General features: G+C 42.0%; 1 protein-coding gene across 2 annotated transcripts in view; it reads right to left on the minus strand.

Moving 5' to 3' along the window:
- Window positions 1-20592, minus strand: part of LOC112216106 (guanine nucleotide-binding protein G(I)/G(S)/G(T) subunit beta-1) — a 46316-nt gene extending 25724 nt beyond the window's left edge. Inside the window, exon 1 of one of the 2 annotated variants that reach the window (XM_024375815.2) lies at window positions 20215-20591. The gene's annotated coding sequence lies outside the window, so the exon portion shown is untranslated. Of the gene's footprint in view, window positions 1-20214 lie in introns of both variants that reach the window. The other variant, XM_024375818.2, reaches the window with a different exon arrangement.
- Window positions 20593-25701: the final 5109 nt, after the last annotated feature.

Here is a 25701-nt window from a genome sequence, read left to right on the forward strand (position 1 = left end):
ATGGATCAAAGTACAGAGAGGACATTAATGAAAACCTGCTCCAGAGCACTCAGTACCTCAGACTGGGGTGAATGTTCACCTTCCAACAGGTCAACGACCCTTAGCACACAGCCAAGACAATGCAGGGGTGGCTTCTCTGAAATGTCCTTGAGTGACCCAGCCAGAGCCCGATCGAACATCTCTGGAGAGACCTGAAAACAGCTGTGCAGCGACGCTCCCCATCCAACCTGACATAGATTGAGAGGATATGCAGAGAAGAAAATGGGAGAAACTCCCCAAATACAGGTGTGCTAAGCTTGTAGTCATCCCCAAGAAGAATTGAGGCTGTAATTGCTGTCAAAGGTGCTTCAAATTACTGTGTAAATGGTCTGAATACTTATGTAATTGTGATTTCTGGGGGTTTTGTATACATTTGCAAAAGAAATCTAAAAACCTGTTTCTGCTTTGTCATTATGTGGTAGTGTGTAAATGGATAAGGGGGGGACATTTTTATCAATTTTAGAATAAGGCTGTAATGTAACAAAATGTGGGGAAAAATAAGGGGCCTGAATACTTTCCGAATGCATATATGTGCACATCTACCTCAATTACCTTGTACCCCTGCCCCGACTAGGCACCCTGTGTATATAGCCAAGTTACCGTTACAAATTGTGTATTTATTCCTTGTGTTATTATTTCTCTGCATTGTTGCATGTGTAGGCCCCTTCAGTAAGCCTACACCTGTTGTTGATAAAGTATGTGACAAATAAAATGTGATTTGAAGTTCTTTTTCTATTGAACTACCAGACTGAAGGAGTACCAGATATGTACCAATATGTTATCATATAAACCACAAATTCAAAGCCAATCAGATAGGCTAGTTTATGAATAGAAGGGGAGAGAAAATCTGAGTAATATGGAGAAACACCCTTGAGCAAATCTCAGTAAGAATAGCTGTCTCATGAAAACACCTTCCAAACCCGTTTGTCCAACATAGTTCTTAACCTAGATTACAGTACATAACATTTTGAAACAAATCTGTGGTTAACTGGTCTCCCTAAACTAGCTACTTGAGACAAACCACATTCTTCCTTCATTCCACTAGCCTACTTCCATAAACCCCTGGCTACTTGGACCGAGCACAAAAAGTCAAGACTTCAGTCTTTCGGACACCAGTCTTTCGTGAGGACAGGGAACTGAAAATATGGAGGAACAGCCAAACAAAAGCTATCGCTCTTCTCCATACTGTAACACAAACCTGAACTGGGCTTCCATACCTCACTCTTCCCCACTGGTTTGCTTCTCAAATAGAGTTCCCAGGTTGCTGTTGTCCCCTTAATTCACCACCTCTCCTCCAGGACTGAGACAATCCTACCCCTTCTACTGACTCACCTTAAGGAGCAGTGATGAACTCAGGCACTCCATTCTACCAGCCCCCCCCCCCTGACTGAAGAATGAAGCAGGTGTTAAACATGGGCTTTGCGACACAGAAAGCAGCAGTTGACTACTCCATAGTCAACGCTTTGATTAAAATCAGTAGACCTAGATCCATATATAGCATCAAAGCTCGGACCGAGAGACAGAAGCTATTTATCAATCTCAAGACCCGACTATTACACAGCCATCACTAACACAGAGGCTGCTGCCTACATAGTCGTGGCCAAAAGTTTTGAGAATGACAAATATTAATTTTCAAAGCCTGCTGCCTCAGTTTGTATGATGGCAATTTGCATATACTCCAGAATGTTATGAAGGGTGATCAGATGAACTGCAAAGTCCCTCTATGCCATGCAAATGTGCTGAACCCCCCCCAAAAAAAAAAAAAAAATCCACTGCATTTCAGCCCTGCCACAAAGGACCAGCTGACATCATGTCAGTGATTAACACAGGTGTGAATGTTGACGAGGACAAGGCTAGAGATCACTCTGTCATGCTGATTGAGTTCGAATAACAGACTGGAAGCTTCAAAAGGAGGGTGGTGCTTGGAATCATTGTTCTTCCTCTGTCAACCATGGTTACCTGCAAGGAAACATGTGCCGTCATCATTGCGTTGCACAAAAAGGGCTTCACAGGCAAGGATATTGATGCCAGTAAGATTACACCTAAATCAACTATTTATTGGATCATCAAGAACTTCAAGGAGAGTGGTTCAATTGTTGTGAAGGCTTCAGGGCGCCCAAGAAAGTCCAGCAAGCGCCAGGACCGTCTCCTAAAGTTGATTCAGCTGCGGGATTGGGCCACCACCAGCACAGAGCTTGCTCAGGAATGGCAGCAAGTAGGTGTGAGTGCATCTGCACACACAGTGAGGTGAAGACTTTTGGAGGATGGTCTGGTGTGAAGAGGGCACCAGACAGGGCAGCAAAGAAGCCACTTTTCTCCAGGAAAAACATCAGGGACAGACTGATATTCTGCAAGAGGTACAGGGATTGGACTGCTGAGGACTGGGGTAAAGTTATTTTCTCTGATGAATCCCCTTTCCGATTGTTTGGGGCATCTGGAAAAAAAGCTTGTCCAGAAAAGACAAGGTGAGCGCTACCATCAGTCCTGTGTCATGCCAACAGTAAAGCATCCTGAGACCATTCATGTGCGGCATTGCTTCTCAGCCAAGGGAGTGGGCTCACTCACTATTTTGCTTAAGAACCCGCCATGAATTAAAAATGGTACCAACACATCCTCCGAGAGCAACTTCTCCCAACCATCCAGGAACAGTTTGGTGACAAACAATGCCTTTTCCAGCATGATGGAGCACCTTGCCATAAGGCAAAAGTGATAACTAAGTGGCTCGGGGGACAAAACATCGATATGTTGGGTCCATGGCCAGGAAACTCCCCAGGCCTTAATCCCATTGAGAACTTGTGGTCAATCCTCAAGAGGCGGGTGGACAAACAAAAACCCACAAATTCTGACAAACTCCAAGCATTGATTATGCAAGAATGGGCTGCCATCAGTCAGGATGTGGCCCAGAAGTGAATTGACAGCATGCCAGGGCAGATTGCAGAGGTCTTGAAAAAGAAGTGTCAACACCGCAAATATTTACTCTTTGCATCAACTTCATGTAATTGTCAATAAAAGCCTTTGACACTTACGAAACACTTGTAATTATACTCAGTATTCCATAGTAACATCTGACAAAATACCTAAAGACACTGAAGCAGCAAACCTTATGGAAATTAATATTTGTCATTCTCAAAACTTTTGGCCACGACTGTAGACTTGAAATCCTTGGCCACTAACAAATGAATCACTAGTCACTTCATTAATGTCATTTTAATAATGATGTTTACATATCTTGCACCACTCATCTCAGATATACAGTATTTTATGCCATCTCGTCTATGCTGGTTGGTCATGGCCCATCCACATATTTATATGCACATTTTCTTATTCCATCACTTTACTTAGATTAGTATGTATTAGGTAGTTGTTGTGGAATTGTTAGACTACTTGTTATTAGATATTGCTGCACTGCTGGAACTAGAAGCACAAGCATTTCGCTACAATCGCAATAACATCTGCTAATCATGTGTATGTGACCAATAAAATGTGATTTGATTGATATCTGTAACCTATATCAATACCATATAAATATTATCAGCTTTAAAAATATATTTTTTTAAACACTTCAATCTGTTTTCTTTTATTTGGACCAGAGTGTTGGCTCTCTCCACTCGCCTACCCATTGTTCCTGCAGTGATGAGAATTCACCATCTTCATAGAATGATGTCATCATTTATATGCTGATAATGGACAAAAAGCCTACCAGTACATACATTTGGGTGCCAAATGAAGAGCTCTCTTACTGATGCAATTAGGTAGGCTACTGACAAGTCACTCACTAACATCACTGTCTGGCAACTCCTGATTGACTTCATATTGAAAATACAAACAAGATTTTTAGTTTACTGGTCCCGATACGATATCATGGACATAACTAGGCAAGGATATAAGATCGACTTTATTCAGTCAATTCCACACCTTTTGTAAAACTAGTCAAGCTTGCTGTTCGCCAATCAAAGCACAGTAAGAAGTCTCTGCAACACCACTCCGTGGCTGCATATGAAATACGCAATGGACCAACATTAACTTGTTTTCGAAAATCTTCTGGCCCTGATCAGAATTTCTACTGGCCTGGAGATGGTGTAGTTCTTAAATGATTGCCAAAAGCCAGGGAAAATGCAGTGCGGCAAATTCAAATAAAATGATATAAAAATAAAACTTTCATTAAATCACACAAGTAAGATACTAAATTAAAGCTACACTCATTGTGACTCCAGCAAACATGTCAGATTTTTAAAAAGGCTTTTCGGCGAAAGCATAAGAAGCTATTATCTGATGATAGCACAACAGTAAACAAAGAGAGAAAACATATTTCAACCCTGCAGGCGCGACACAAAACGCAGAAATAAAATATAAAACATACCTTACCTTTGACGAGCTTCTTTTGTTGGCACTCCAATATGTCCCATAAACATCACAATTGGTCCTTTTGTTCGATTAATTCCGTCCATATATATCCAAAATGTCAATTTGGCGCGTTTGATCCAGAAAAAAACTTCCAATTTGTAAATACAAAATCTCAAAAGTTGCCTGTAAACTTTGCCAAAAAATTTCAAACTACTTTTGTAATACAACTTTAGGTTTTTTTAACATTAATAATCGATCAAATTGAAGACGTGTCTATCGGTGTTCAATACAGGAAGACAAACCAACGCTACTTTTCAAGTCTTGCGCAACTCTCAACAGTGTTACACAGTTCCTAGATGGCCGTACTTCTTCATTGCACAAAGGAACAACCTCAACCAAATTCCAAAGACTGGTGACATACAGTGGAAGCGGTAGGAACTGAAAACAAGTGCTTAAGAAATATTATTTCCCGATGAGACCTCACTGAACAGACAGAGACCTCCCCCCCCCAAAAAATTCTGAATGGTTAGTCGTCGGGGTTTTGCCTGCTACATAAGTTCTGTTATACTCACAGACATGATTCAAACAGTTTTCTATCCAAATCTACTAATAATATGCATATCTTATATTCTTGGCATGAGCAGCAGGAAGTTGAAATTGGGCACGTTATTTATCCAAAAGTGAAAATGCTGCCCCCTATACCTTAAGAAGTTAAGGAATATTCCAAAAGAGACATATAGGCTAGCCAAGAAAAATGCTAGGTGTATTTTTGTAGGTTTCTTTTTGCAGACGATCAACAGCAGCCAGCATATTGCTGGCATGTTCACTATAGAAGGTTAACTTTTGTAAATTACTTTCCCTAAAATAAATACAAACAGCATAACATTTATGTGTAGTTTCCAACCGTGGGTAAATGTTGAACTGGAATGCCAAAATGCGCTGAAAAGTTATGAGATCCACAGGTTTAGTTGGCCCACTGGCCCGGGGCACCATTAATGTCAGACCCTGCACGCTAAAGAAAATAAATGGCTGTGCCAGAAAACAAAATAGGCAAAGTGGATTGACTCATCGTTACCACATTATATACACTGCTCAAAAAAATAAAGGGAACACTTAAACAACACAATGTAACTCCAAGTCAACCACACTTCTGTGAAATCAAACTGTCCACTTAGGAAGCAACACTGATTGACAATAAATGTCACATGCTGTTGTGCAAATGGAATAGACAACAGGTGGAAATTATAGGCAATTAGCAAGACACCCCTAAAAAAGGAGTGGTTCAGCAGGTGGTGACTACAGACCACTTGTCAGTTCCTATGCTTCCTGGCTGATGTTTTGGTCACTTTTGAAGGCTGGCGGTGCTTTCACTCTAGTGGTAGCATGAGACGGAGTCTACAACCCACACAAGTGGCTCAGGTAGTGCAGCTCATCCAGGATGGCACATCAATGCGAGCTGTGGCAAGAAGGTTTGCTGTGTCTGTCAGCGTAGTGTCCAGAGCATGGAGGCGCTACCAGGAGACAGGCCAGTACATCAGGAGACGTGGAGGAGGCCGTAGGAGGGCAACAATCCAGCAGCAGGACCGCTACCTCCGCCTTTGTGCAAGGAGGAGCAGGAGGAGCACTGCCAGAGCACTGCAAAATGACCTCCAGCAGGCCACAAATGTGCATGTGTCTGCTCAAACGGTCAGAAACAGACTCCATGAGGGTGGTATGAGGGCCCGACGTCCACAGGTGGGGGTTGTGCTTACAGCCCAACACCATGCAGGACATTTTGCATTTGCCAGGGAACACCAAGATTGGCAAATTCGCCACTGGCGCCCTGTGCTCTTCACAGATGAAAGCAGGTTCACACTGAGCACATGTGACAGACGTGACAGAGTCTGGAGACGCCGTGGAGAACGTTCTGCTGCCTGCAACATCCTCCAGCATGACCGGTTTGGCTGTGGGTCAGTCATGGTGTGGGGTGGCATTTCTTTGGGGAGCCGCACAGCCCTCCATGTGCTCGCCAGAGGTAGCCTGACTGCCATTAGTTACTGAGATGAGATCCTCAGACCCCTTGTGAGACCATATGCTGGTGCGTTGGCCCTGGGTTCCTCCCAATGCAAGACAATGCAATACCTCATGTGGCTGGAGTGTGTCAGCAGTTCCTGCAAGAGGAAGGCATTGATGCTATGGACTGGCCCGCCCGTTCCCCAGACCTGAATCCAATTGAGCACATCTGGGACATCATGTCTCGCTCCATCCACCAACGCCACGTTGCACCACAGACTGTCCAGGAGTTGGCGGATGCTTTAGTCCAGGTCTGGGAGGAGATCCCTCAGGAGACCATCCGCCACCTCATCAGGAGCATGCCCAGGCGTTGTAGGGAGATCATACAGGCACGTGGAGGCCACGCACACTACTGAGCCTCATTTTGACTTATTTTAAGGACATTACATCAAAGTTGGATCAGCCTGTAGTGTGGTTTTCCACTTTAAATTTTGAGTGTGACTCCAAATCCAGACCTCCATGGGTTGATACATTTGATTTACATTGATAATGTGTGATTTTGTTGTCAGCACATTCAACTATGTAAAGAAAAAAGTATTTAATAAGTATATTTAATTAATTCAGATCTAGGATGTGTTATTTTAGTGTTCCCTTTATTTTTTTGAGCAGTGTAGGACATGCCAATTCATGCCCTGTCCCTCTGTGTAAAGAAATTAGACTGCAACCACAGCGTACACACCAAGATACCGAGAGGCGGGACAGACAGACTGTCAAACCAGCAGCATTTCCCTGTCATCCCTCACATAGTAACTGTGTAAGTCTATCCTATCAATAGATTGCTAGAAGATGCATATTGTTCATTCTAGCAGGAGGGGGCCCAGCTGACTTTTCTGACTAGCTAAATGATAAGTAGCCTAGTTAAATTAAGTGGAAAAAGTACCCAGCTGAAAATGAGTATAATCTGCTGTGTAACCGACTGCCGGTGCTAGCGGAAAACACCGGAGAAAGCGAGAGAGAAAGCAAACGGTTATTGTAGAACATACAAATTCAAATCAAAAAGCCAGACACTGCCATGACTGGGAGGGGCCACTGCCCGCTATTCACCATGATCCCAGACAGAGCCGCAAACAACCCAGAATATGGCACGCACACACTACAGCATAGACCTACACCACAGCATAGACATTGACATGTTTTCACATGAGGCAGCCTCTTATAACCATGACAATTTTACACTGTGGGACTGGGGAATTGAGACCACCTGACTACAACCGGCCCATGTCAGGAATTGGTGAATTCCAAAACCTATAGGAAAGTATAAATTAACTGAAATGAGTACCCACTAGCCTACTTTCCCACCATCGAAAATAGGGCAAAGCAGACTTGGATCCAAAATCCTGGGGCTAGAATACATAACGTGAAACACTTTTGATTGGGATAGGGTTCCTCTGATCTGGTAATTCCTTGTATAAATCCGTATATTCAGACTTGCAGCAGTGTTTTAATTGTTACAGTCTTGCTGTGTGCCTCTGCAATATCTACTAGGCATATGTAACAGTACTCTTACCAATAACGGTAGCCTCACTAATGGCCAACACATTTCTTTTGTGACTGCTTGGGCCAAATACAATTGTTTTTTCTTATTCACTTAAATTGACCCTAGAGACTCTTTATGCTGTTCTGTCAGAGCTGACTAGACATACAATTGAGAAAATGACAAAAGATGGTCACACAATACTTGAGCTTGTGTACACATTGACAAAAAGGCCCAACACAGAAGTATCCTTTTATTATGTTGTGAGTCCCATTGAAGTCAGGACCTCGGGGCTAATGGGGATAGACGGGATGGGTTGGCCATCATAAAAGGCCCCACTCTCAGAGGACAGTAGCATCAGGCCTCTATATACTGTATATTCTGTCTACACAAAACCAGTTCCTGCTCAGCAGCTTCACACCCAGGGGCTACATGCATATGGCAACTAGCAAAGTCCCTTGCATTTCCTCTACAACTGGGACGACGCCCCCCTCCCACTACGGTTAGAAACGTGGCTTCGGTAAACAAGAACCCTCTGCTGTCGAACCATGGGGCTGACTTCAGAATGGATGTGGGGAAGAAACACACAGGCGCAATTCAATTAAAGGATGAGAAAAGGAGCACTACACTTAAATCCATGGCTACGCAGGCCCAACATACGACAGCACACATACAGTACATGTATGTACACTTCTCTTACACGAGGCACATGCATAGAAAAGCTGGGCATCCTCAGAGTCAGTTAACAAGGAGGTTCGTGTTATTTCCATTAAGCCTAACTTTTGAAATACTAAGGCTTTTGAAATTGTTGTGCCCAAATTGCAAAGGCAAATGGGGCACAATGATTTTCAATTATAAATGCTAACCTGTGCTCCGCTCCATAAAAAAAAAAAAAAAAAATTGCATTCCACTTTACCAAACTCCCACAAGCATGGCATAATCGCAGTGGGGTATCTTTATTTTTTTCTAATTTCTCTCAGGTGACCATGCTTGTATACAACCACAATACTGAGATTAACACACAGATAACTATGTCCAAATCACTATCAGGCATTCCAGTCAAAGTGAAGTGGAGCTTTCTGAACTTCACCACTCTAGAAAGAACCGAGTCATTAAGAGAGACAGAGCTGTCCGTAACCCTTCACCTGTCCTCTAGCACCTAAATTCCCAGGCACCCATCCGCACGGCAGCCTGGTAAGCCCACCCTCTGCCTCCCCCATCCTCGCAGCAGCATCCCCGAGCACAAGGCTTGAGCCAAACAGGTTCCACAGGATAGTGCCCATGCTGGCAGACTTACTCCAAATGCCACGCCATTTTTTTCCATTTGTGCTTGTGACATTTGCACAACTAGCTTTTTCATTACGGAAAAATGAAGGCACAGAAAAAACAAGAGTCAAGCTTGCCCAAAGCCAAAAGCATGACTGTTTAAAAAACAAAATACACTCCTTTAATATATTTACCCCTCCCCATGCCCTCTCTCCCAAATACCAAAAAGAGAGGAACACGTGTGAAGTGTCACATGACAGTCAGCCAGTCCTTTTTACTCCGGCGACTCACGGTCTCTTTTTCTGACGTATAAAAACTCACTGCCTTCCTGTCAGAGTTCTGGTTTGGCCACATTTTCCAGCAGGCAGTCAAATCTATGGGGCTGAATGAAAATAGAAAGCAATAGGCTTTTCTTCAGATAAGCAGAGCCCTGAGGTTCCCCATGCAAAGTGCTGTTTTAGGTTGACAGGACTCCAGAGCAGTGGAACGACCGATGACACAGGAGTAAAGGGCTCACTAACTGCCCTTTCGCCACTCACTTTGACTATTCAAAACATAGTGGGGCCTTCAGCCGTGCAGTCATCCCTGAAAAAGCCAGGGCCACACCGTGCGGACCTTCATTCAAACTAGCTGGTGAGCAGAATGGTTACCACAACATAGCTCTCCTGGTATACAGCTAACCGAAACTGTGTGGCTTGTATTTACTTGGCTTTCTCCCACACATTGGGACAACTAACAATGGAACAGAGGAGATGTACTGACAAAGGACATGTTTGTCCTCAGGTAAAACACAGGAAAGAAATGCAGATTATGAAGCCGATAGCTAACACAAACCACACACACCTGGGATTTCCAGAATAACCAGGGTATCCATCCCTAGGCACACCCCCCACCACCGGCCTGGTCATACAGCTGCGAGCGAGGAGAAAGGGGGGGGACAGACAGCAGAGAAGAGTGGCCAGTCACATGAGGCCAATACTTAAAATAACCCAGTGGTGGTGAAGATGTGCTTGTTTGTGTTCAAATAAACTTCGACCTCAGGGGGTCAGGCCCAGGCTTCAACATTCCACCCTTCCCTCAGCCCAGAGAGAGCAGAGCAGGCTGGGTTGGCCAGCGCACTAGTGCCCAGTCACTATTCAACTGGCACCCGGGTTTAAAAATGTAAAAAAGTAGGGTTGCATCGGAAATAGCCGAGCCCCGTGGAAGGGCACTGCTGCTGTGGCTGCCATGTCGTGACCCATTGGGGGAATAGCAGGAGGGAGTGAGTGGAGCAGAGTGGATGGTGCTTGAGAGAGAGAGAAAATGGACAGCATACAATCTCAGAATCTTCAGCACGGGTGGAAACGGGTCAGATGACAGCTCATCTATGAACCCTAAAGTAAAGACGAGCTGTCAGCCCTGCACTACAGGTGAGGTTGAGGAAGGGGTAAGGACGGGCCAAGCAAGGAAAAGGAACTTGTCTGGGAAATGTATTGGAATGACTTGGTTCTGACTGTACATCCGTTGAAGTACGGGAGGTTAATAGTAGCAGTCAAACGGCTGCTGCCTGCCCTGGGTGATCTGACCCAACTGTGTTCCTCTTACCGAGGGATGTTAATGCCTGTTAGTGTTTCTCAGACCCAAGTACTGGGCTGCCAAGTTAAATATTGCCCCAGTACGAACATATCATAGCAAATTTTGTATGGTTTTCCTTTTAACTTAATCAGTCATCATCATTAATTAAGAGTTAGAAAAAATGTTGCAATGTGGACATTTTTACAAAAATGCAATATAGTTATGTGAAGCAGAATATCCAAAATAAACACGTCTATGGTAAAAACAAAGGGTGTAGGTCAGTAAAAAAATAGGGATGAAATTGCCAGGGACCTCACGATACGATATTGCGATACTTGTGCCGATACAATATGAATTGCGATTTTAAGTTCATCACGATTCAATAGGAATTGTGATTTGATACTGTGATTCAATGTTCCAAACATATTGATCACTATATAGGCCTGCCGCAGAGGGACAAGAGAGAAAACGATTTTTGATCAGTCATGGAAATAAGTGCTGAAAACATATTGGCCGTCCATTTAAAAAAGATGGAGAACAAGCTATTTAAAGAAAGATTCTGGCATTTTGGCACAGCCGACATATCCCAATATGTAATTGTTTCGATTTTCTCCCCCATCATTAGTCAGAAGCTAACCAACAATTCACTTATAGATAATCCCATCTGGGGCAGTAGGGTAGCCTAGTGGTTAGAGCGTTGGACTAGTAACCGGAAGGTTGCAAGTTCAAACCCCCGAGCTGACAAGGTACAAATCTGTCGTAACCCACTGTTCCTAGGCCGTCATTGAAAATAAGAATTTGTTCTTAACTGACTTGTCTATTTAAATAAAAAGGTCAAATAAAATCTAGTCTGGCTGTGGCAGTCCCATTCATGATAACAGGGCGGGACTGCTATTGTGACAGTAAGAAATTCCATATGGCTGAAAGCAGGATCATAGGAAAAGCAGCACTATCATTGACCAAACCTTGTAATCCTAAAAGCTGAAATCCACAGAGGGTAAGATTTTAATCCCTATTATTCCCTACGCTCACATAAAAATCCAGTGGGATGAAATTCTGTTTAAAACAAATACTCCCCTCTGGTTACCCAAAGGGCAGATAATTCAGCTCATCCCCTGGTAGTGATCATGCTCATCATGTCATCACTCAGTCTAAGATGAACAAGTCAAGCCAGTGAAGAAAACGTCATTCAGACAAATTCGGAGTCTGCTTCGCGTCCTGATTGTCAAGGCAAACGTTAGTATCACAGTCATCAAACTAACGTGTCAACTCCACTAGTCTGATAGCCACCGACTGAAGTCTCCGTGCAAGGCACTATATGTATACAGTTGAAGTCGGAAGTTTACATACACCTTAGCCAAACACATTTAAACTCAGTTTCACAATTCCTGACATTTAATCCTAATAAAAATTCCCTGTCTTAAATCAGTTAGGATCACCACATTATTTTAAGAATGTGACATGTCAGAATAATAGTAGAGATAATGATTTATTTCAGCTTTTATTTTTTTCATCACATTCCCAGTGGGTAAGAAGTTTACATACACTCAATTAGTATTTGGTAGCATTGCCTTTAAAATAGTTTAACTTGGGTCAAATGTTTTGGGTAGCCTTCCAGAAGCTTCCCACAATAAGTTGGGGGAATTTTGGCCCATTCCTCCTGACAGAGCTGGTGTAACTGAGTCAGGTTTGTAGGCCTCCCTGCTAGCACATGCTTTTTCAGTTCTGCCCACAGATTTTCCATAGGATTGAGGTCAGGGCTTTGTGATGGCCACTCCAATACCTTGACTTTGTTGTCCTTAAGCCATTTTGCCACAACTTTGGAAGTATGCTTGGGGTCATTGTCCATTTGGAAGACCCATTTGCAACCAAGCTTTAACTTCCTGACTGAGGTCTTGAGATGTTGCTTCAATATATCCACATCATTTCCCTCCCTCATGATGCCATCTATTTTGTGAAGTGCACCAGTCCCCACTGCAGCAAAGCACCCCCACAACATGATGCTGCCCCCCCTGTGCTTCACAGTTGGGATGGTGTTCTTCGGCTTGCAAGCCTCCCCCTTTCTCCTCCAAACATAATGATGGTCATTATGGCCAAACGGTTTTATTTTTCTTTCATCAGACCAGAGGACATTTCTCCAAAAAGTAGGATCTTTGTCCCGATGTGCAGTTGCAAACCGTAGTCTGGCTTCTTCCTTGCTGAGCGGCCTTTCAGGTTATGTCGATATTGGACTCGTTTTACTGTGGATACAGATACTTTTGTACCCGTTTCCTCCAGCATCTTCACATGGTCCTTTGCTATTGTTCTGGGATTGATTTGCACTTTGTCTCCTTCCTGAGCGGTATGACAGCTGCGCGGTCCCATGGTGTTTATACTTGCATACTATTGTTTGTACAGATGAATGTGGCAACTTCAGGCATTTGGAAATTGCTCCCAAGGAAGAACCAGGCTTGTGGAGGTCTACAATTTAGTTTGTGAGGTCTTGATACATTTATTTTGATTTACCCATGATGTCAAGCAAAGAGGCACTGATTTTGAAGGTAGGCCTTGAAATACATCCACAGGTACACCTCCAATTGACTCAAATTATGTCAATTAGCATATCGGAGGCTTCTAAATCCATGACATCATTTTCTGGAATTCTCCAAGCTGTTTAAAGGCACAGTCAACTTAGTGTATGTAAACTGCTGACCCACTGGAATTGTGATACAGTGAATTATAAGTGAAATAATCTGTCTGTAAACAATTGTTGGAAAAGTTACTTGTGTCATGCACAACGTAGATGTCCTAACTGACTTGCCAAAACTATAGTTGGTTAACTTCTTGATGCACCCATCCCGTTAGAAGGATAATTTACAACATCATCAGCTGGATTACAGTGCGCCAAATTAAAATTACTAAAAATAAATTTTCATGAAATCACAAATGCAATATAGCAAGACACAGCTTAGCTTGTTGTTAATCCACCTGGCGTGTCAGATTTCAATAAAGCGTTTCAGCGAAAGCTAACACCTCTCTCAGTAGACAAAATATTACAAACAGCTAGCCGCCACACAGCTTGGTCACGAAAATCAGAAAAGCAATAAAAATTAATCGCTTACCTTTGATGATCTTCAGATGTTTGCACTCACGAGACTCCCAGTTACACAATAAATGTTCCTTTTGTTCCATAAAGATTATTTTTATATCCAAAATACCTCCATTTGTTTGGCGCCTTATGTTCAGAAATCCACAGGCTCGAGCGGTCACGTCATCACAGACGAAAATTCCAAATAGTATCCGTAATGTTCACAGAAACATGTCAAACGTTTTTTAATAATCAATCCTCAGGTTGTTTTTTTCAAAATATAATCGATAATATATCAACCGGGACTTTAGCTTCGTCAATAGGAGAGACACACAATGGCTGCTCCAAACTGTTGCGCAAGCAAAACTCTGGGGACACCCAGCTTTACACTGACGTGATGTGATCTTTCTGGCTCATAGTTTCAGGCTTTTATTTTGAAACAATGTCCAAAGACTGTTCGCAACATGGGGAAGCCCTAAGAAAAGAAATCTGGTTGATATCCCTTTAAATGGAGGAAAGGCATTCAATGGAACATGGAGCTTTCAAAATAGAGGCCACTTCCTGGTTGAATTTTCCTCAGGTTTTCACCTGCAATATCAGTTCTGTTATACTCACAGACCAAAACAAATTGACCGTTTTGGAACCTTTAGAGTGTTTTCTATCCTAATCTGACAATTATATGCATATTCTAGGTTCTGGGCCTGAGAAATTGGCCATTAAATTTGGGTACATTTTTCATCCAAAAATCTAAATACTGCCCCCTACACTCAACAGGTTGTGGAGTGGTTGAAAAATGAGTTTAAATAGCTCCAACCTAAGTGCATGTAAACTTACGACTTCAACTGTTGATGTGCTCCCTGTTCACCCTCCTTGTTCCTGCCAAAAGTCAACATGAGGCAGTGGATCATGTATGGTAACAGCAGAGTCGCAGTCACACAAAATGAAATATGCACATTTAGATGAGTGAAAGTCTTTTAGACAACAGCTTACATGAAATGACACAGAAGGGGACATAGATTTGTGCAAAGCATCTCCTGATGTTCTACTGGAGGTGTGTGGTGTTCTGACCTGTAAGTAACTTTGAGATGAGAGCTATGAGATCAGAGAGCCTGGAGGCCTGAATACTGTAGTCACTGATTAGACTCAATCACACTTCCATGATGAGAGAAACCACAGTGGTGCTAAGATTTCTGTGAGTAAGACTGAGAAATTAGGTGAAGACTATTTCGGGTCACATTTTAGTTATTTAAGCAGGAGGGAGGGGGGTTCTGGTTAAGACATAGCAGTGAATACATATTTAAGGACCCAAAGGCTTCAGTCTGCTTGATGGCCAGTACCCTGTAGGTATAGGCACTAATTGTTGTTCAAAGTGCATCAAGACAAACGAAAATCAAAACCACGTTCAATAAATGAATAAGTTAAGTTATGGCAGAAGTGGACCAATGCATCTCTTACAAGCAATATGATATTTCACAATGCCCCTCTCATCCACAGGACATGCTTTGCTCCAAGTCACATTAACTTATTTAAGTCTAGAAAAGACATGTAGGACTAGCCTATAATCAAAATGTGACAATGGTAAAGGAGCAGACCCAGTACACTGATATTTAAAGTTCATAGATACAGCAAGCATTCACTTTTTATTTGGATAACATTGTTATCAAAAACATATGATACATACAAAAGGTCACTGAACAACAAAGTTTGCAAATATGTACAAAAATCTATGAATTATTGTATCTTAAATCATTACCTAGACACATATCCTCAAATGGAGTGGTGAGGAAGACGGCTCTACCGTGTCCAGAAACTAACTCGCCCTTCATTTTCTGTATTCAGGGCTTTGCTGGTGACACTGATTTATTTAGAATTCAAGGCACACTTTATCAGCATGGCTACCATAGCATTCTACAGCAATAATCCATCCCCTATGGTTTGTGCTTAGTGGGTCTATAATTTGTTTGTCAAAAGGACAATGGCCCAACACACCTCCAGGCTGTGTAAGGGCTATTTGACCAAGAAGAGTTTTGAAGAGTGATGAGTGCTGCATTAGATGACCTGGCCTCCACAATCACCCGACCTCAATCCAATTCAGAAGATTTGGGATGAGTTGGACCGCAGTGAAGGAAGATAAGCCAATAAGTGCTCAGCATATGTGGGAACTCCTACAAGACTGTTGGAAAAGCATTCCAGGTGAAGCTGGTTGAGAGAATGCCAAGAGTGTGTAAAGCTGTCATCAAGGCAACGGGTGGCTACTTTGAAGAACCTCAAATCTAAAATATATATTTTGATTTGCTTAACACTTTTTTTGGTTACTACATGATTCCATGTGTAAATTCACAGGTGATGCCTTCACTACTTTTCAACAATGTAGAAAATAGTAAAACTAAAGAAAAACCCTTGAATGAGTAGGTGAGTATAAACTTGACTGGTACACATACACAAACTCAGCAAAAAAAAGAAACATCCCTTTTTAGAACCCTGTCTATCAAAGATAATTCATAAAAATCCAAATAACTTTACAGATCATCATTGTAAAGGGTTTAAACACCGTTTCCTATGCTTGTTCAATGAACCATAAACAATTAATGAACATGCACCTGTGGAAAGATCGTTAAGACACTAACAGCTTACAGACAGTAGGCAATTAAGGAAACACTTATGAAAACTTAGGACACTAAAAGAGGCCTTTCTACTGACTCTGGAAAAACACCAAAAGAAAGATGAGGGTCCCTGTTCATCTGCATGAACGTGGCCAGATGTGGCCAGGGCAATAAACTGCAATGTCCGTACTGTGAGACGCCTAAGACAGCGCTACAGGGAGACAGGACGGACAGCTGATCGTCCTCACAGTGGCAGACCACATGTAACAACACCTGCAAAGGATTGGTACATCCGAACATCACACCTGCGGGACAGGTACAGGATGGCAAAAACAACTGCCCGAGATACATCACGAACGCACAATCCCTCCATCAGTGCTCAGACTGTCCGCAATAGGCTGAGAGAGGCTTGACTGAGGGCTTGTAGGCCTGTTGTAAGGCAGGTCCTCACCAGACAGTCGGTAATAACGTCGCCTATGGGCACAAACCCACCGTTGCTGGACCAGACAGGACTGGCAAAAAGTGCTCTTCACTGATGAGTCGTTGTTTTGTCTCAAGGGTGGTGATGGTCGGACTCGCGTTTATCATCAAAGGAATGAGCGTTACGCCATTACACCGAGGCCTGTACTCTGGAGCAGGATCGATTTGGAGGTGGAGGGTCCGTCATGGTCTGAGGCGGTGTGTCACAGCATCACCGGACTGAGCTTGTTGTTATTGCAGGCAATCTCAACGCCGTGCGTTACAGGGGAGACATCCCCCTCCCTCATGTGGTACCCTTCCTACAGGCTCATTCTGTGCGTGATTTTCTGCAAGAGAGGAATGTCAGTGTTCTGCCATGGCCAGCGAAGAGCCCGGATCTCAATCCCATTAAGCACGTCTGGGACCTATTGGATCGGAGGGCGAGGACTCGGGCCATTCCTCCCAGAAATGTGCGGGAACTTGCAGGTGCCTTGGTGGAAGACTGGGGTAACATCTCACAGCAAGAACTGGGAAATCTGGTGCAGTCCATGAGGAGGAGATTCACTGCAATACTTAATGCAGCTGGTGGCCACACCAGACACAGACTGTTACTATTGATTTTGACCCCCACTTTGTTCAAATGGACAATGACCACAAGCATACTTCCAAAGTTGTGGCAAAATGGCTTAAGGACAACAAAGTCAAGGTATTGGAGTGGCCATCACAAAGCCCTGACCTCAATCCTGAAGAATATTTGTGGGCAGAACTGAAAAAGCATGTGAGCAAGGAGGCCAACAAACCTGACTCAGTTACACCATCTCTGTCAGGAGGAACGGGCCAAAATTCATCCATTATTTTGGAAGTTTGTGGAAGGCTACCTAAAACATTTCACCCAAGTTAAACAATTTAAAGGTAATGCTACCAAATACTAATTGGGTGCATGTAAACTTCTGACCCACTGGGAATGTGATGAAAGAAATAAACACTGAAATAAATAATTCTCTCAACTTTTATTCTGACATTTCACATTCTTAAAATAAAGTGGTGATCCTAACTAACCTAAGACAGGGAATTTTTTCTAGGAATAAATGTCAGGAATTGTGAAAAACTGAGTTGAAATGTATTTGGCTAAGGTGTATGTAAAACTTCCGACTTCAACTCTATGTATACACACACACACACACACACACACACACACACACATACATGTATACACACACACTACTTTAATACCATACATCAAAATGAAACATACAGTTGTATTGGAAGAATACTGACTCACATACAGTGTTAAAACATTAAATAAGTCTCATTCATATGAAGAACAGTTAAGTAGAGAGTGCTTTACATATTTGTACACGTAGACAGAATATTTCTGAATGTAGAAGCTCACTGGCAAATATTCAAGATGTCCCACACCCCACACTATAAACACCGGTTTCACTTTAATATCATTTGAATCATTTATTCATACATTATAAAGTCGTATATTTACTACCAACTCTGTATATTAAGAAACATTCCCAATATCTATTATGGTAAACCTGAATACATCCGATGCTGGGCTGCTGTCTTTCAGTCTGGGTAAAAAAAGCGGTGTGGAAAAAGGCTTTGAACGCCATCTTGTTCGTTGCAGCTGCCTGGGCCCTGAATACAGGAACCCATTCATTCGGGGGGTGTGGCGGACTAACGAAATGAATTCATCTTTGTGAAGCAAGAATTACAAATAGCCCTTTTGAAAGAGGGAAATGTTTAACGCTAGCAAATAACTACAGGGGAAAACCGAAACTAGAACCGCCCTATATTGTTTTTCAAAATGTAACAAATCTGAGATTTTTCTTTCACCCAGAGTTCGATAATGGCAACATCGTTACTACTCGTTCTCAACATTGTGCGACAATGTCTGGTCCAATGGAACTGAAAGTCCCGCGCGTTAAAATGTTTGCATAAGATGTCGCATCCCTACATTTTTATTTATATAGTTTTTAACTAACAAGATTAGGTGCTTCCTCATTTTAAGCGAACGTTACTCATTTCCTCTAGTTTACACCATTAAATATTCACACTGGAGCAGCATTACTATTTAGTTGTAACCACTTGGACACTAGCTAATAGACACATGGCACGGGTGAACAGATTGTCGAAATCCAATTAACGTTAGTTTACTACATCTCTATATCATTAAACGTCGAGGCTCAAATTAAGACAAATTAAATGCACCGTACACGAATAAAGTAGCAAGCTGGCTAACCAGACTACTGCTTACTAGCAACACACTTTCTACATAACTAACGTTAGCTAGCTAGGCGACAGACAAAACGAATGTCCCAGCAGCAACTTGCTAACGTTACATCTTGGTTGGCTCCTTTTGGCAGGCAAACAACCACTGTCTTGCTAACCAGCAAACGTAGGCTGTAACGTTATGGCTTTTTAGAGTGTCTATGTCGGGTATGGACTACGAAAAAGTGGGGATCGTAGAAGCTAGCTGTCGGCTCCAGCGTTGGTGTACCAGACATGTGTAGTCTCACTGACTTGTATTAAATTAAAACAAATCCTCTACGGGATAACCGTATCACTTAATCCTTGCAAAAATACAGTCAGATATATCAGAACGTTATGCATCAGCATCTCTGTCACTTGGTAGTAGTATTTAAAATAACTAGCATTGCTAATTTACTAGTTAGCTACTGTAAATAGCTATCTATGGAATGTCGGTCAACCAACATTCATCTTTTCAAAAGCAAATTTACAGTAGGCTGAATCCACTCACACCATTTCATTAGTTGGCTACAGTACGTTTGCTATTTTGCTAATGTTAGTTAAATGAGTGACAGGCAGTGCAACTCAGAAATTCAGATGTTGACAGTAGTTACCTATCGTTAACTAGCTATCGCTCGATCTTAGCAACTAGTACTAACTACAACTAGTTTAAGTTTAAATGTAGCTGCTAGTAAGGTAGCTAACGTGTGTTAGCTTGCTAGCCCACTCAATGTACAGTATTGCAAAACATCTCAAGTTAAACCCCAGCCACGGTAAATAACTAACCCGCACTATAAATTGTTTTAAACGTTTGCATAAAGTTAATGTTATATACTGTGAGTAGCTACTGCCACAACTCAAAGTAGTTCAACATCGAATCATTTAACGTTAATGTATTGTCGATCAACTATTTAGTTAGGTACCTACCCCCACCCCCGTCGCAGTAAAGGCAGATTCAACCAGCGAGTCACTCAACCCAATTTAGCTAACCCCTTTCGCCTGGCTTCCTAGCTAGTTAGCCACCGTAAACCAAGGCAGGCTAACTTACATCTTTAAAAAAATAACATGTCAATCCTCCGTCCCAAATCATAACTTACCCGTTTTCAGTCGAGGGTATCCGTTGTTTATATCGCATTGACTGGAAACAGCGAAGATCGACTCCTCTCCGCCTACTAGCACACAGACTAGAGCTAGCAAGCTATCGAGGAGCGGCACTCCCCGAACCCAGCTTTCGATCCGCCAAGGGGAGACACACCAGCACAATGATGAGGCAATGTTAACCCTACCAACTGCTTTGTGGAACAACAATGCGTTTGAGTCTAGGGACGATCTTCTAACTCACAACAACCTGTTTCCAATCTTCTGTCCTTGTCTTTCCCACCGTTGTTCCCCTATTCACACAAGTAATATCTCAAACTCTTCCTACTGCCCTCAAACAGCAGCGATGGGCGCGGTAACCCTGCTCTCAGCTCTAGGAAACCCCACGTTACGGGTGCGTCATAACGCACGGCAAAGGGTCGTCTTCCCTTAAAAAATCTGGGCCTTGGTCATTTGGCTGGTAGCTAGCGTAATAGAAAACCAAAATATTGGCTTTTCATGTGATTTTAGTTTGTACTCCAATGAATGGGTGTTAACATTAAAGGGATAGTTCACCCATATTACAAATTGGCATATTGGTATCCTTACCCTGTAAGCAGTCTGTGGACAATGTATGACAACAATCCATGCTTGGGTTTCCCTGGCACTGTTTCCACATGCTAACGTCTTAGCATTTGTTGCACAAATCACATTCTTGTCATGGGACCGATATTATCATTTTTTCCACGCATCATGTTCAAAACATCTATAAGTGACTTTGTTGAGCTTCAAAATAACTTGTAGATATTTTCGGATGATTTGGACATGATGGGCCAAAAATGCTAATACCAGTTGCTAGTTGCTACAACTATGTTTGGCCTGATAAATTATTGATAAATACCCATTGATTCTTGAAGAATATAACTTACAAATGCCTCATGTGCTTAGTTTAACTGTCATACCCCATCAGAACCCAAAGTATAAGGTTGTTTTACTCCAATGTTTGTAAACATTGTAAATGTTGGTTAAAAACATGGTTAAAACTATCATTTTGATGTAATGGATTTCATAGCTCTGTCTATGAATCTGAGAGTGGTTACATTTCTCCAGGCCCATCCCTCAGCTTTTTACCAAAACAAAGGTGGGGTGCCGACTTTGTTATTGTTTCAATTAAGGTCTAGCTTTAATAGAGAAAACAGAAGTACCAGTGAAAGCAAAAATTGTCAGGGGACTATACCATCTCTGTCTACTCTGTAGAAGAACATATCAGTCTACACAAAGACAGCAGATCATTATCACCAACAGCTAGTGTGTGTAATAGCGCTCAGAGGAAGGGCTGATGATGCTCAGTGGGTTAAGATGTTACTTAGAGACCTGGAACACAATATCCCCTCGTCCATTACCCAGGGGAGAGAGAGAAAGCCTCTTCCCTCCCATAATGTGACCCTCCAATGGGGAGACTGCGGCATCAACAAACCCCTCTCCTGGAGCTTAAGTTCATTAAAGGCCCAGTGCAGTCAAAATTATTTCTTAAAATATTGTACAACATCTGATGCAACTAACACTGTAAAAGTGTGAAAAAATGTGGTCAATGTTAGTTCCTGATAGTTGGTTGTTGAAAATACAATTTACACAGGACCTTCTAATCAGCCGGTTTTGCATAGGGGGAGTATTGGCTTCACCAGGCGGTATAGGTTAATATACCAATGACAAAGAGAGTTTCAAACCTCTCTGCCAATAACAGCTGGTTTTCAGGTAACATAACCCTTCCATTAGGTTCCTCCAATTAGGTCCCTCACTCAGACCACTCCCAGACCGTCCTAGCAAAATTGTTGCTTGAGACTTATTTTTTCTAAAAAGCTATATTTGTGGCTTATTGACCATTTTAAGGGAACACTATTACAGTAATGTACTTAATTGTCACCCAGAAAGGATTTTATATTGAAATAAAACATCTACATTGGGCCTTTAGGATCAATGATACTTCTGTATAACCAGACATCCTCTACTACCCTACCCAGTCTCTGGGGCTTATCTGCTGTGAAGTATAGACAGGATAATTTGTGCAAATGCTTCATTCTAGTAAATCATAAAATAAAATGTTGCTATTAGCTCGAGACAGAGCCATGATAATCATGTAAAACTACACTAACTCTGTTCTGAGAATATAAAATGCATCCTACCCATGCATCAGAATTATTTAAATTTTTGTCAGGGTGTAGGTATGTAGGTGTGTTACAGGATTATAGTGTGTGTGTGTGTGTGTGTGTGTGCTATATTGGCAGGCACACACCTTCTACGAGGTCACCTGAGTCTACATATCTCTGCAATTTCCTGTGTTGCTCAGGTCACTTTTGAGGCCTGAATGCACTGAGTGACAACACACAGCTCTAGTCCAGAGGAAATTATGGCACTGTTCAGCATACTGTACAATGTGCTCACAGAGATGACACCGGCACAATGACCTCTCTGCTATCATATGGGCCACTAGTGGTAACATGATGCACACCCCAGTCAGCCTGGACCATTTGTATGTCATTATATCTGAGCAGTGTTATGAGGGTTTTTGGGTCAGTGAAGTGTTTATTTTACTGAAATGCAACCCTGTTTAAGTACTTTGAAACGTATATTTTGGTATTTGTTTAATTAGTCCAATGTTGATACAGCCCCAAAATGTTTTACATGTCAACAATCAAGTTTTCAGTATATATAACTTTCAAAATACAGAAAGTGTCACAGATTTACACCAAACTCTGAGTGTGTGTGTGTGTACTGCATACATTTGAGCGGATACCTCTGTAAAACATACACCTTGTGGAGTGTATGTAGAGACTGCTATCTCTTCAGCCAACACCTCTGAGTTAATTTGGTGGCTGGTTCCAGAGGGACTCATCTGCACAGCCCAGCCCATCTCAGCTAGACCTGAGTGCTGGTGAGATTTAGTTGCCCTGGCTACACTGTCTGCATGCATGTGTTGTGAAGCTAATGCCATATGCCCCAGGGAACCTTTTCAAAGATTGTCTGACTTGCATTTGCCTTTGACTTATAGGCTATAAGAGAAAGCCTCACTGTTATATCCATTGTTTAGGAAACAGGTTTATAGAAAGATGTATCAAAGATTGCTATTTAATCAAAATAAAGTAAAGTAATGTGTCAGTTTTGCCATTTTAATCTGGGAAATTCCCATTATTTTACACTTTATTAAGTCACTCATCTGTGACGTTTAAAGCATAGTAGGTCTACTGTAAAATGTTAGTGAACTCTAAACCTGGGAAATGTTTCCACCCAGTGGCTTAAGACAATAACTGCTTCTAGTCATTGGCAGTCTTGTTATCCCGGCCCCTCATATCTTCAATGTACGTTTCAGAAAAATGCATGGAAATTCTCTCTCCACACACACACACACACACACACACACACACACACACACACACAGATCACAGAAAGCAAGTAGCAGTATTAATGGACTTAATGGAAAATAAATCAGATTACAAAAAGCCGAAATGGCAACACAAATATGATCTCATACATTTCATAAAACGGGGGACATTACATTAAGCTCATAATGACCTTGCTTTTTATAGCCAGGATGGGCTGCACTAATCTGATTTAGTGTAATCTGCTTCATTCTCTGATAAATGCTTACTAATGTATCTTACAGAATTGATGAATGCTATTGGCCCACCAATAGCGTTCCTATATAGAGCTTCGCCATATGTTTGAACTAAGCACCTCATTCTCATATTCCTTATATTCTCTTTTGTAGCAGTGCTGTCTAGCATGTAATGACATAAATCAAATTTAAATTAATGAATAGGAACATAATACACTACATTGCCAAAAGTAGGTGGACACCTGCTCATTGAACATCTCATTCCAAAAATAATGAGCATTAATATGGAGTTGGTCTCCCTTTTGCTGCTATAACAGTCTCCACTCTTCTGGGAAGGCTTTCCACTAGTTGTTGGAACAGTGCTGTGGGCAATTGCTTCCATTCAGCCACAAGAGCATTAGTGAGGTTGGGCACTGATGTTGGGCAATTAAGCCTGGCTCGCAGTCTGTGTTCCAATTCATCCCAAAAGTGTTCGATGGGGTTGAGGTCAGGGCTTTGTGCAGGCCAGTCAAGTTCTTCCACACAGATCTCGAGAAACCATTTCTGTATGGACTTTGCTTTGTGCACGGGGGAATTGTCATGCTGAAGCAGGAAAGGGCCTAGCCTGAACTGTTGCCACACAGTTGAAAGCACAGAATTGTCTAGAATGTCATTGTATGCTGTAGCATTAATATTTACCTTCACTGGAACTAAGGGGGCTAGCTCAAAACCATGAAAAACAGCCCCAGACTATTATTCCTGCCACAAAGTTGGAAGCACAGAATCGTCTAGAATGTCATTGTACGCTGTAGCGTTAATATTTCCCTTCACTGGAACTAAGGGGCCTAGCCCAAACCATGAAAAACAGCCCCAGACTGTTGTTGCTCTTAGACGTTTCCACTTCACAATAACAGCACTTACAGTTGACCAGGGAAACTCTAGCAGGGCAGAAATTTGACTAACTGACTTGTTGGAAAGGTGTTCCCAAGTTGAAAGTCACTGAGCTCTTCAGTACAGGTCATTCTACTGCCAATGTTTGTCTATGGAGATTGCATGGCTGTGTGCTAAAAAAAAATTTTTTTTACAGCTGTCAACAACGGATGTGGCTGAAATAGCCAAATCCACAAATTTGAAGAGTTGTCCACATACTTTTGGTCATGTAGTGTATATCCTGCTAATTTGGTTGTCAAAGCCTTGTTGTTTTACAAGTGACATGGATTTATTATTATAGAGAGCTACTGTATGTATTGGTTTTAACATGTTGCTAGTAAAGTTCTCTTCACTGGTCAGCAGGTAGCCTAGTGGTTAAAGCATTGGTCAAGTAATCGAATCCCTGAACCGACAAGGTTAAAAATCTGTTGATGTGCCGTTGAGCAAGGCACTTAACCCTAATTGCTCCAGGATCACCGTTGACAATGGCAGACAGTGGCTGTGGACCCCACTTGAGGGTGTCTCAGGGAGTGTGAGATATGCAACAACAAAAAAACATCTAATTAATGTGTGTATTAATTATTACTGTTATACTTTTACATTTTATATCAATAATTATCTGCACCTGTAATAGTGAATAACTTTATTTTTTTCGGTGTGTAGTTAGGTCATTTGTATTACAGTAGTAGTAATTGAACAATTCAATTAGAGAAGATATGAGCAGGGATACACACCAATTACAATGTACCAGAGGAGGTTGGTGGGCAGATATATAGGAGGATGACTCATTGTAATATTTAACCAATTAAAATGTCCTGTTGTCTGTAGCCAAACAATTAAAGAATAGTTTTGTTCTCTGTACCTTCAATCAAATGGTACAGTCCTGTTGTATGGACAATTAACCAATTCAATTATCCTGTTGTCAAACAAGTAAAATAAGAGTTTTGTTCTCTATACCATCAAACAATCCCAAAAGTAAAAAAAT

This window comes from Oncorhynchus tshawytscha, linkage group LG16, assembly GCF_018296145.1.
Source record: "Oncorhynchus tshawytscha isolate Ot180627B linkage group LG16, Otsh_v2.0, whole genome shotgun sequence".
Lineage (NCBI taxonomy): Eukaryota > Metazoa > Chordata > Actinopteri > Salmoniformes > Salmonidae > Oncorhynchus > Oncorhynchus tshawytscha.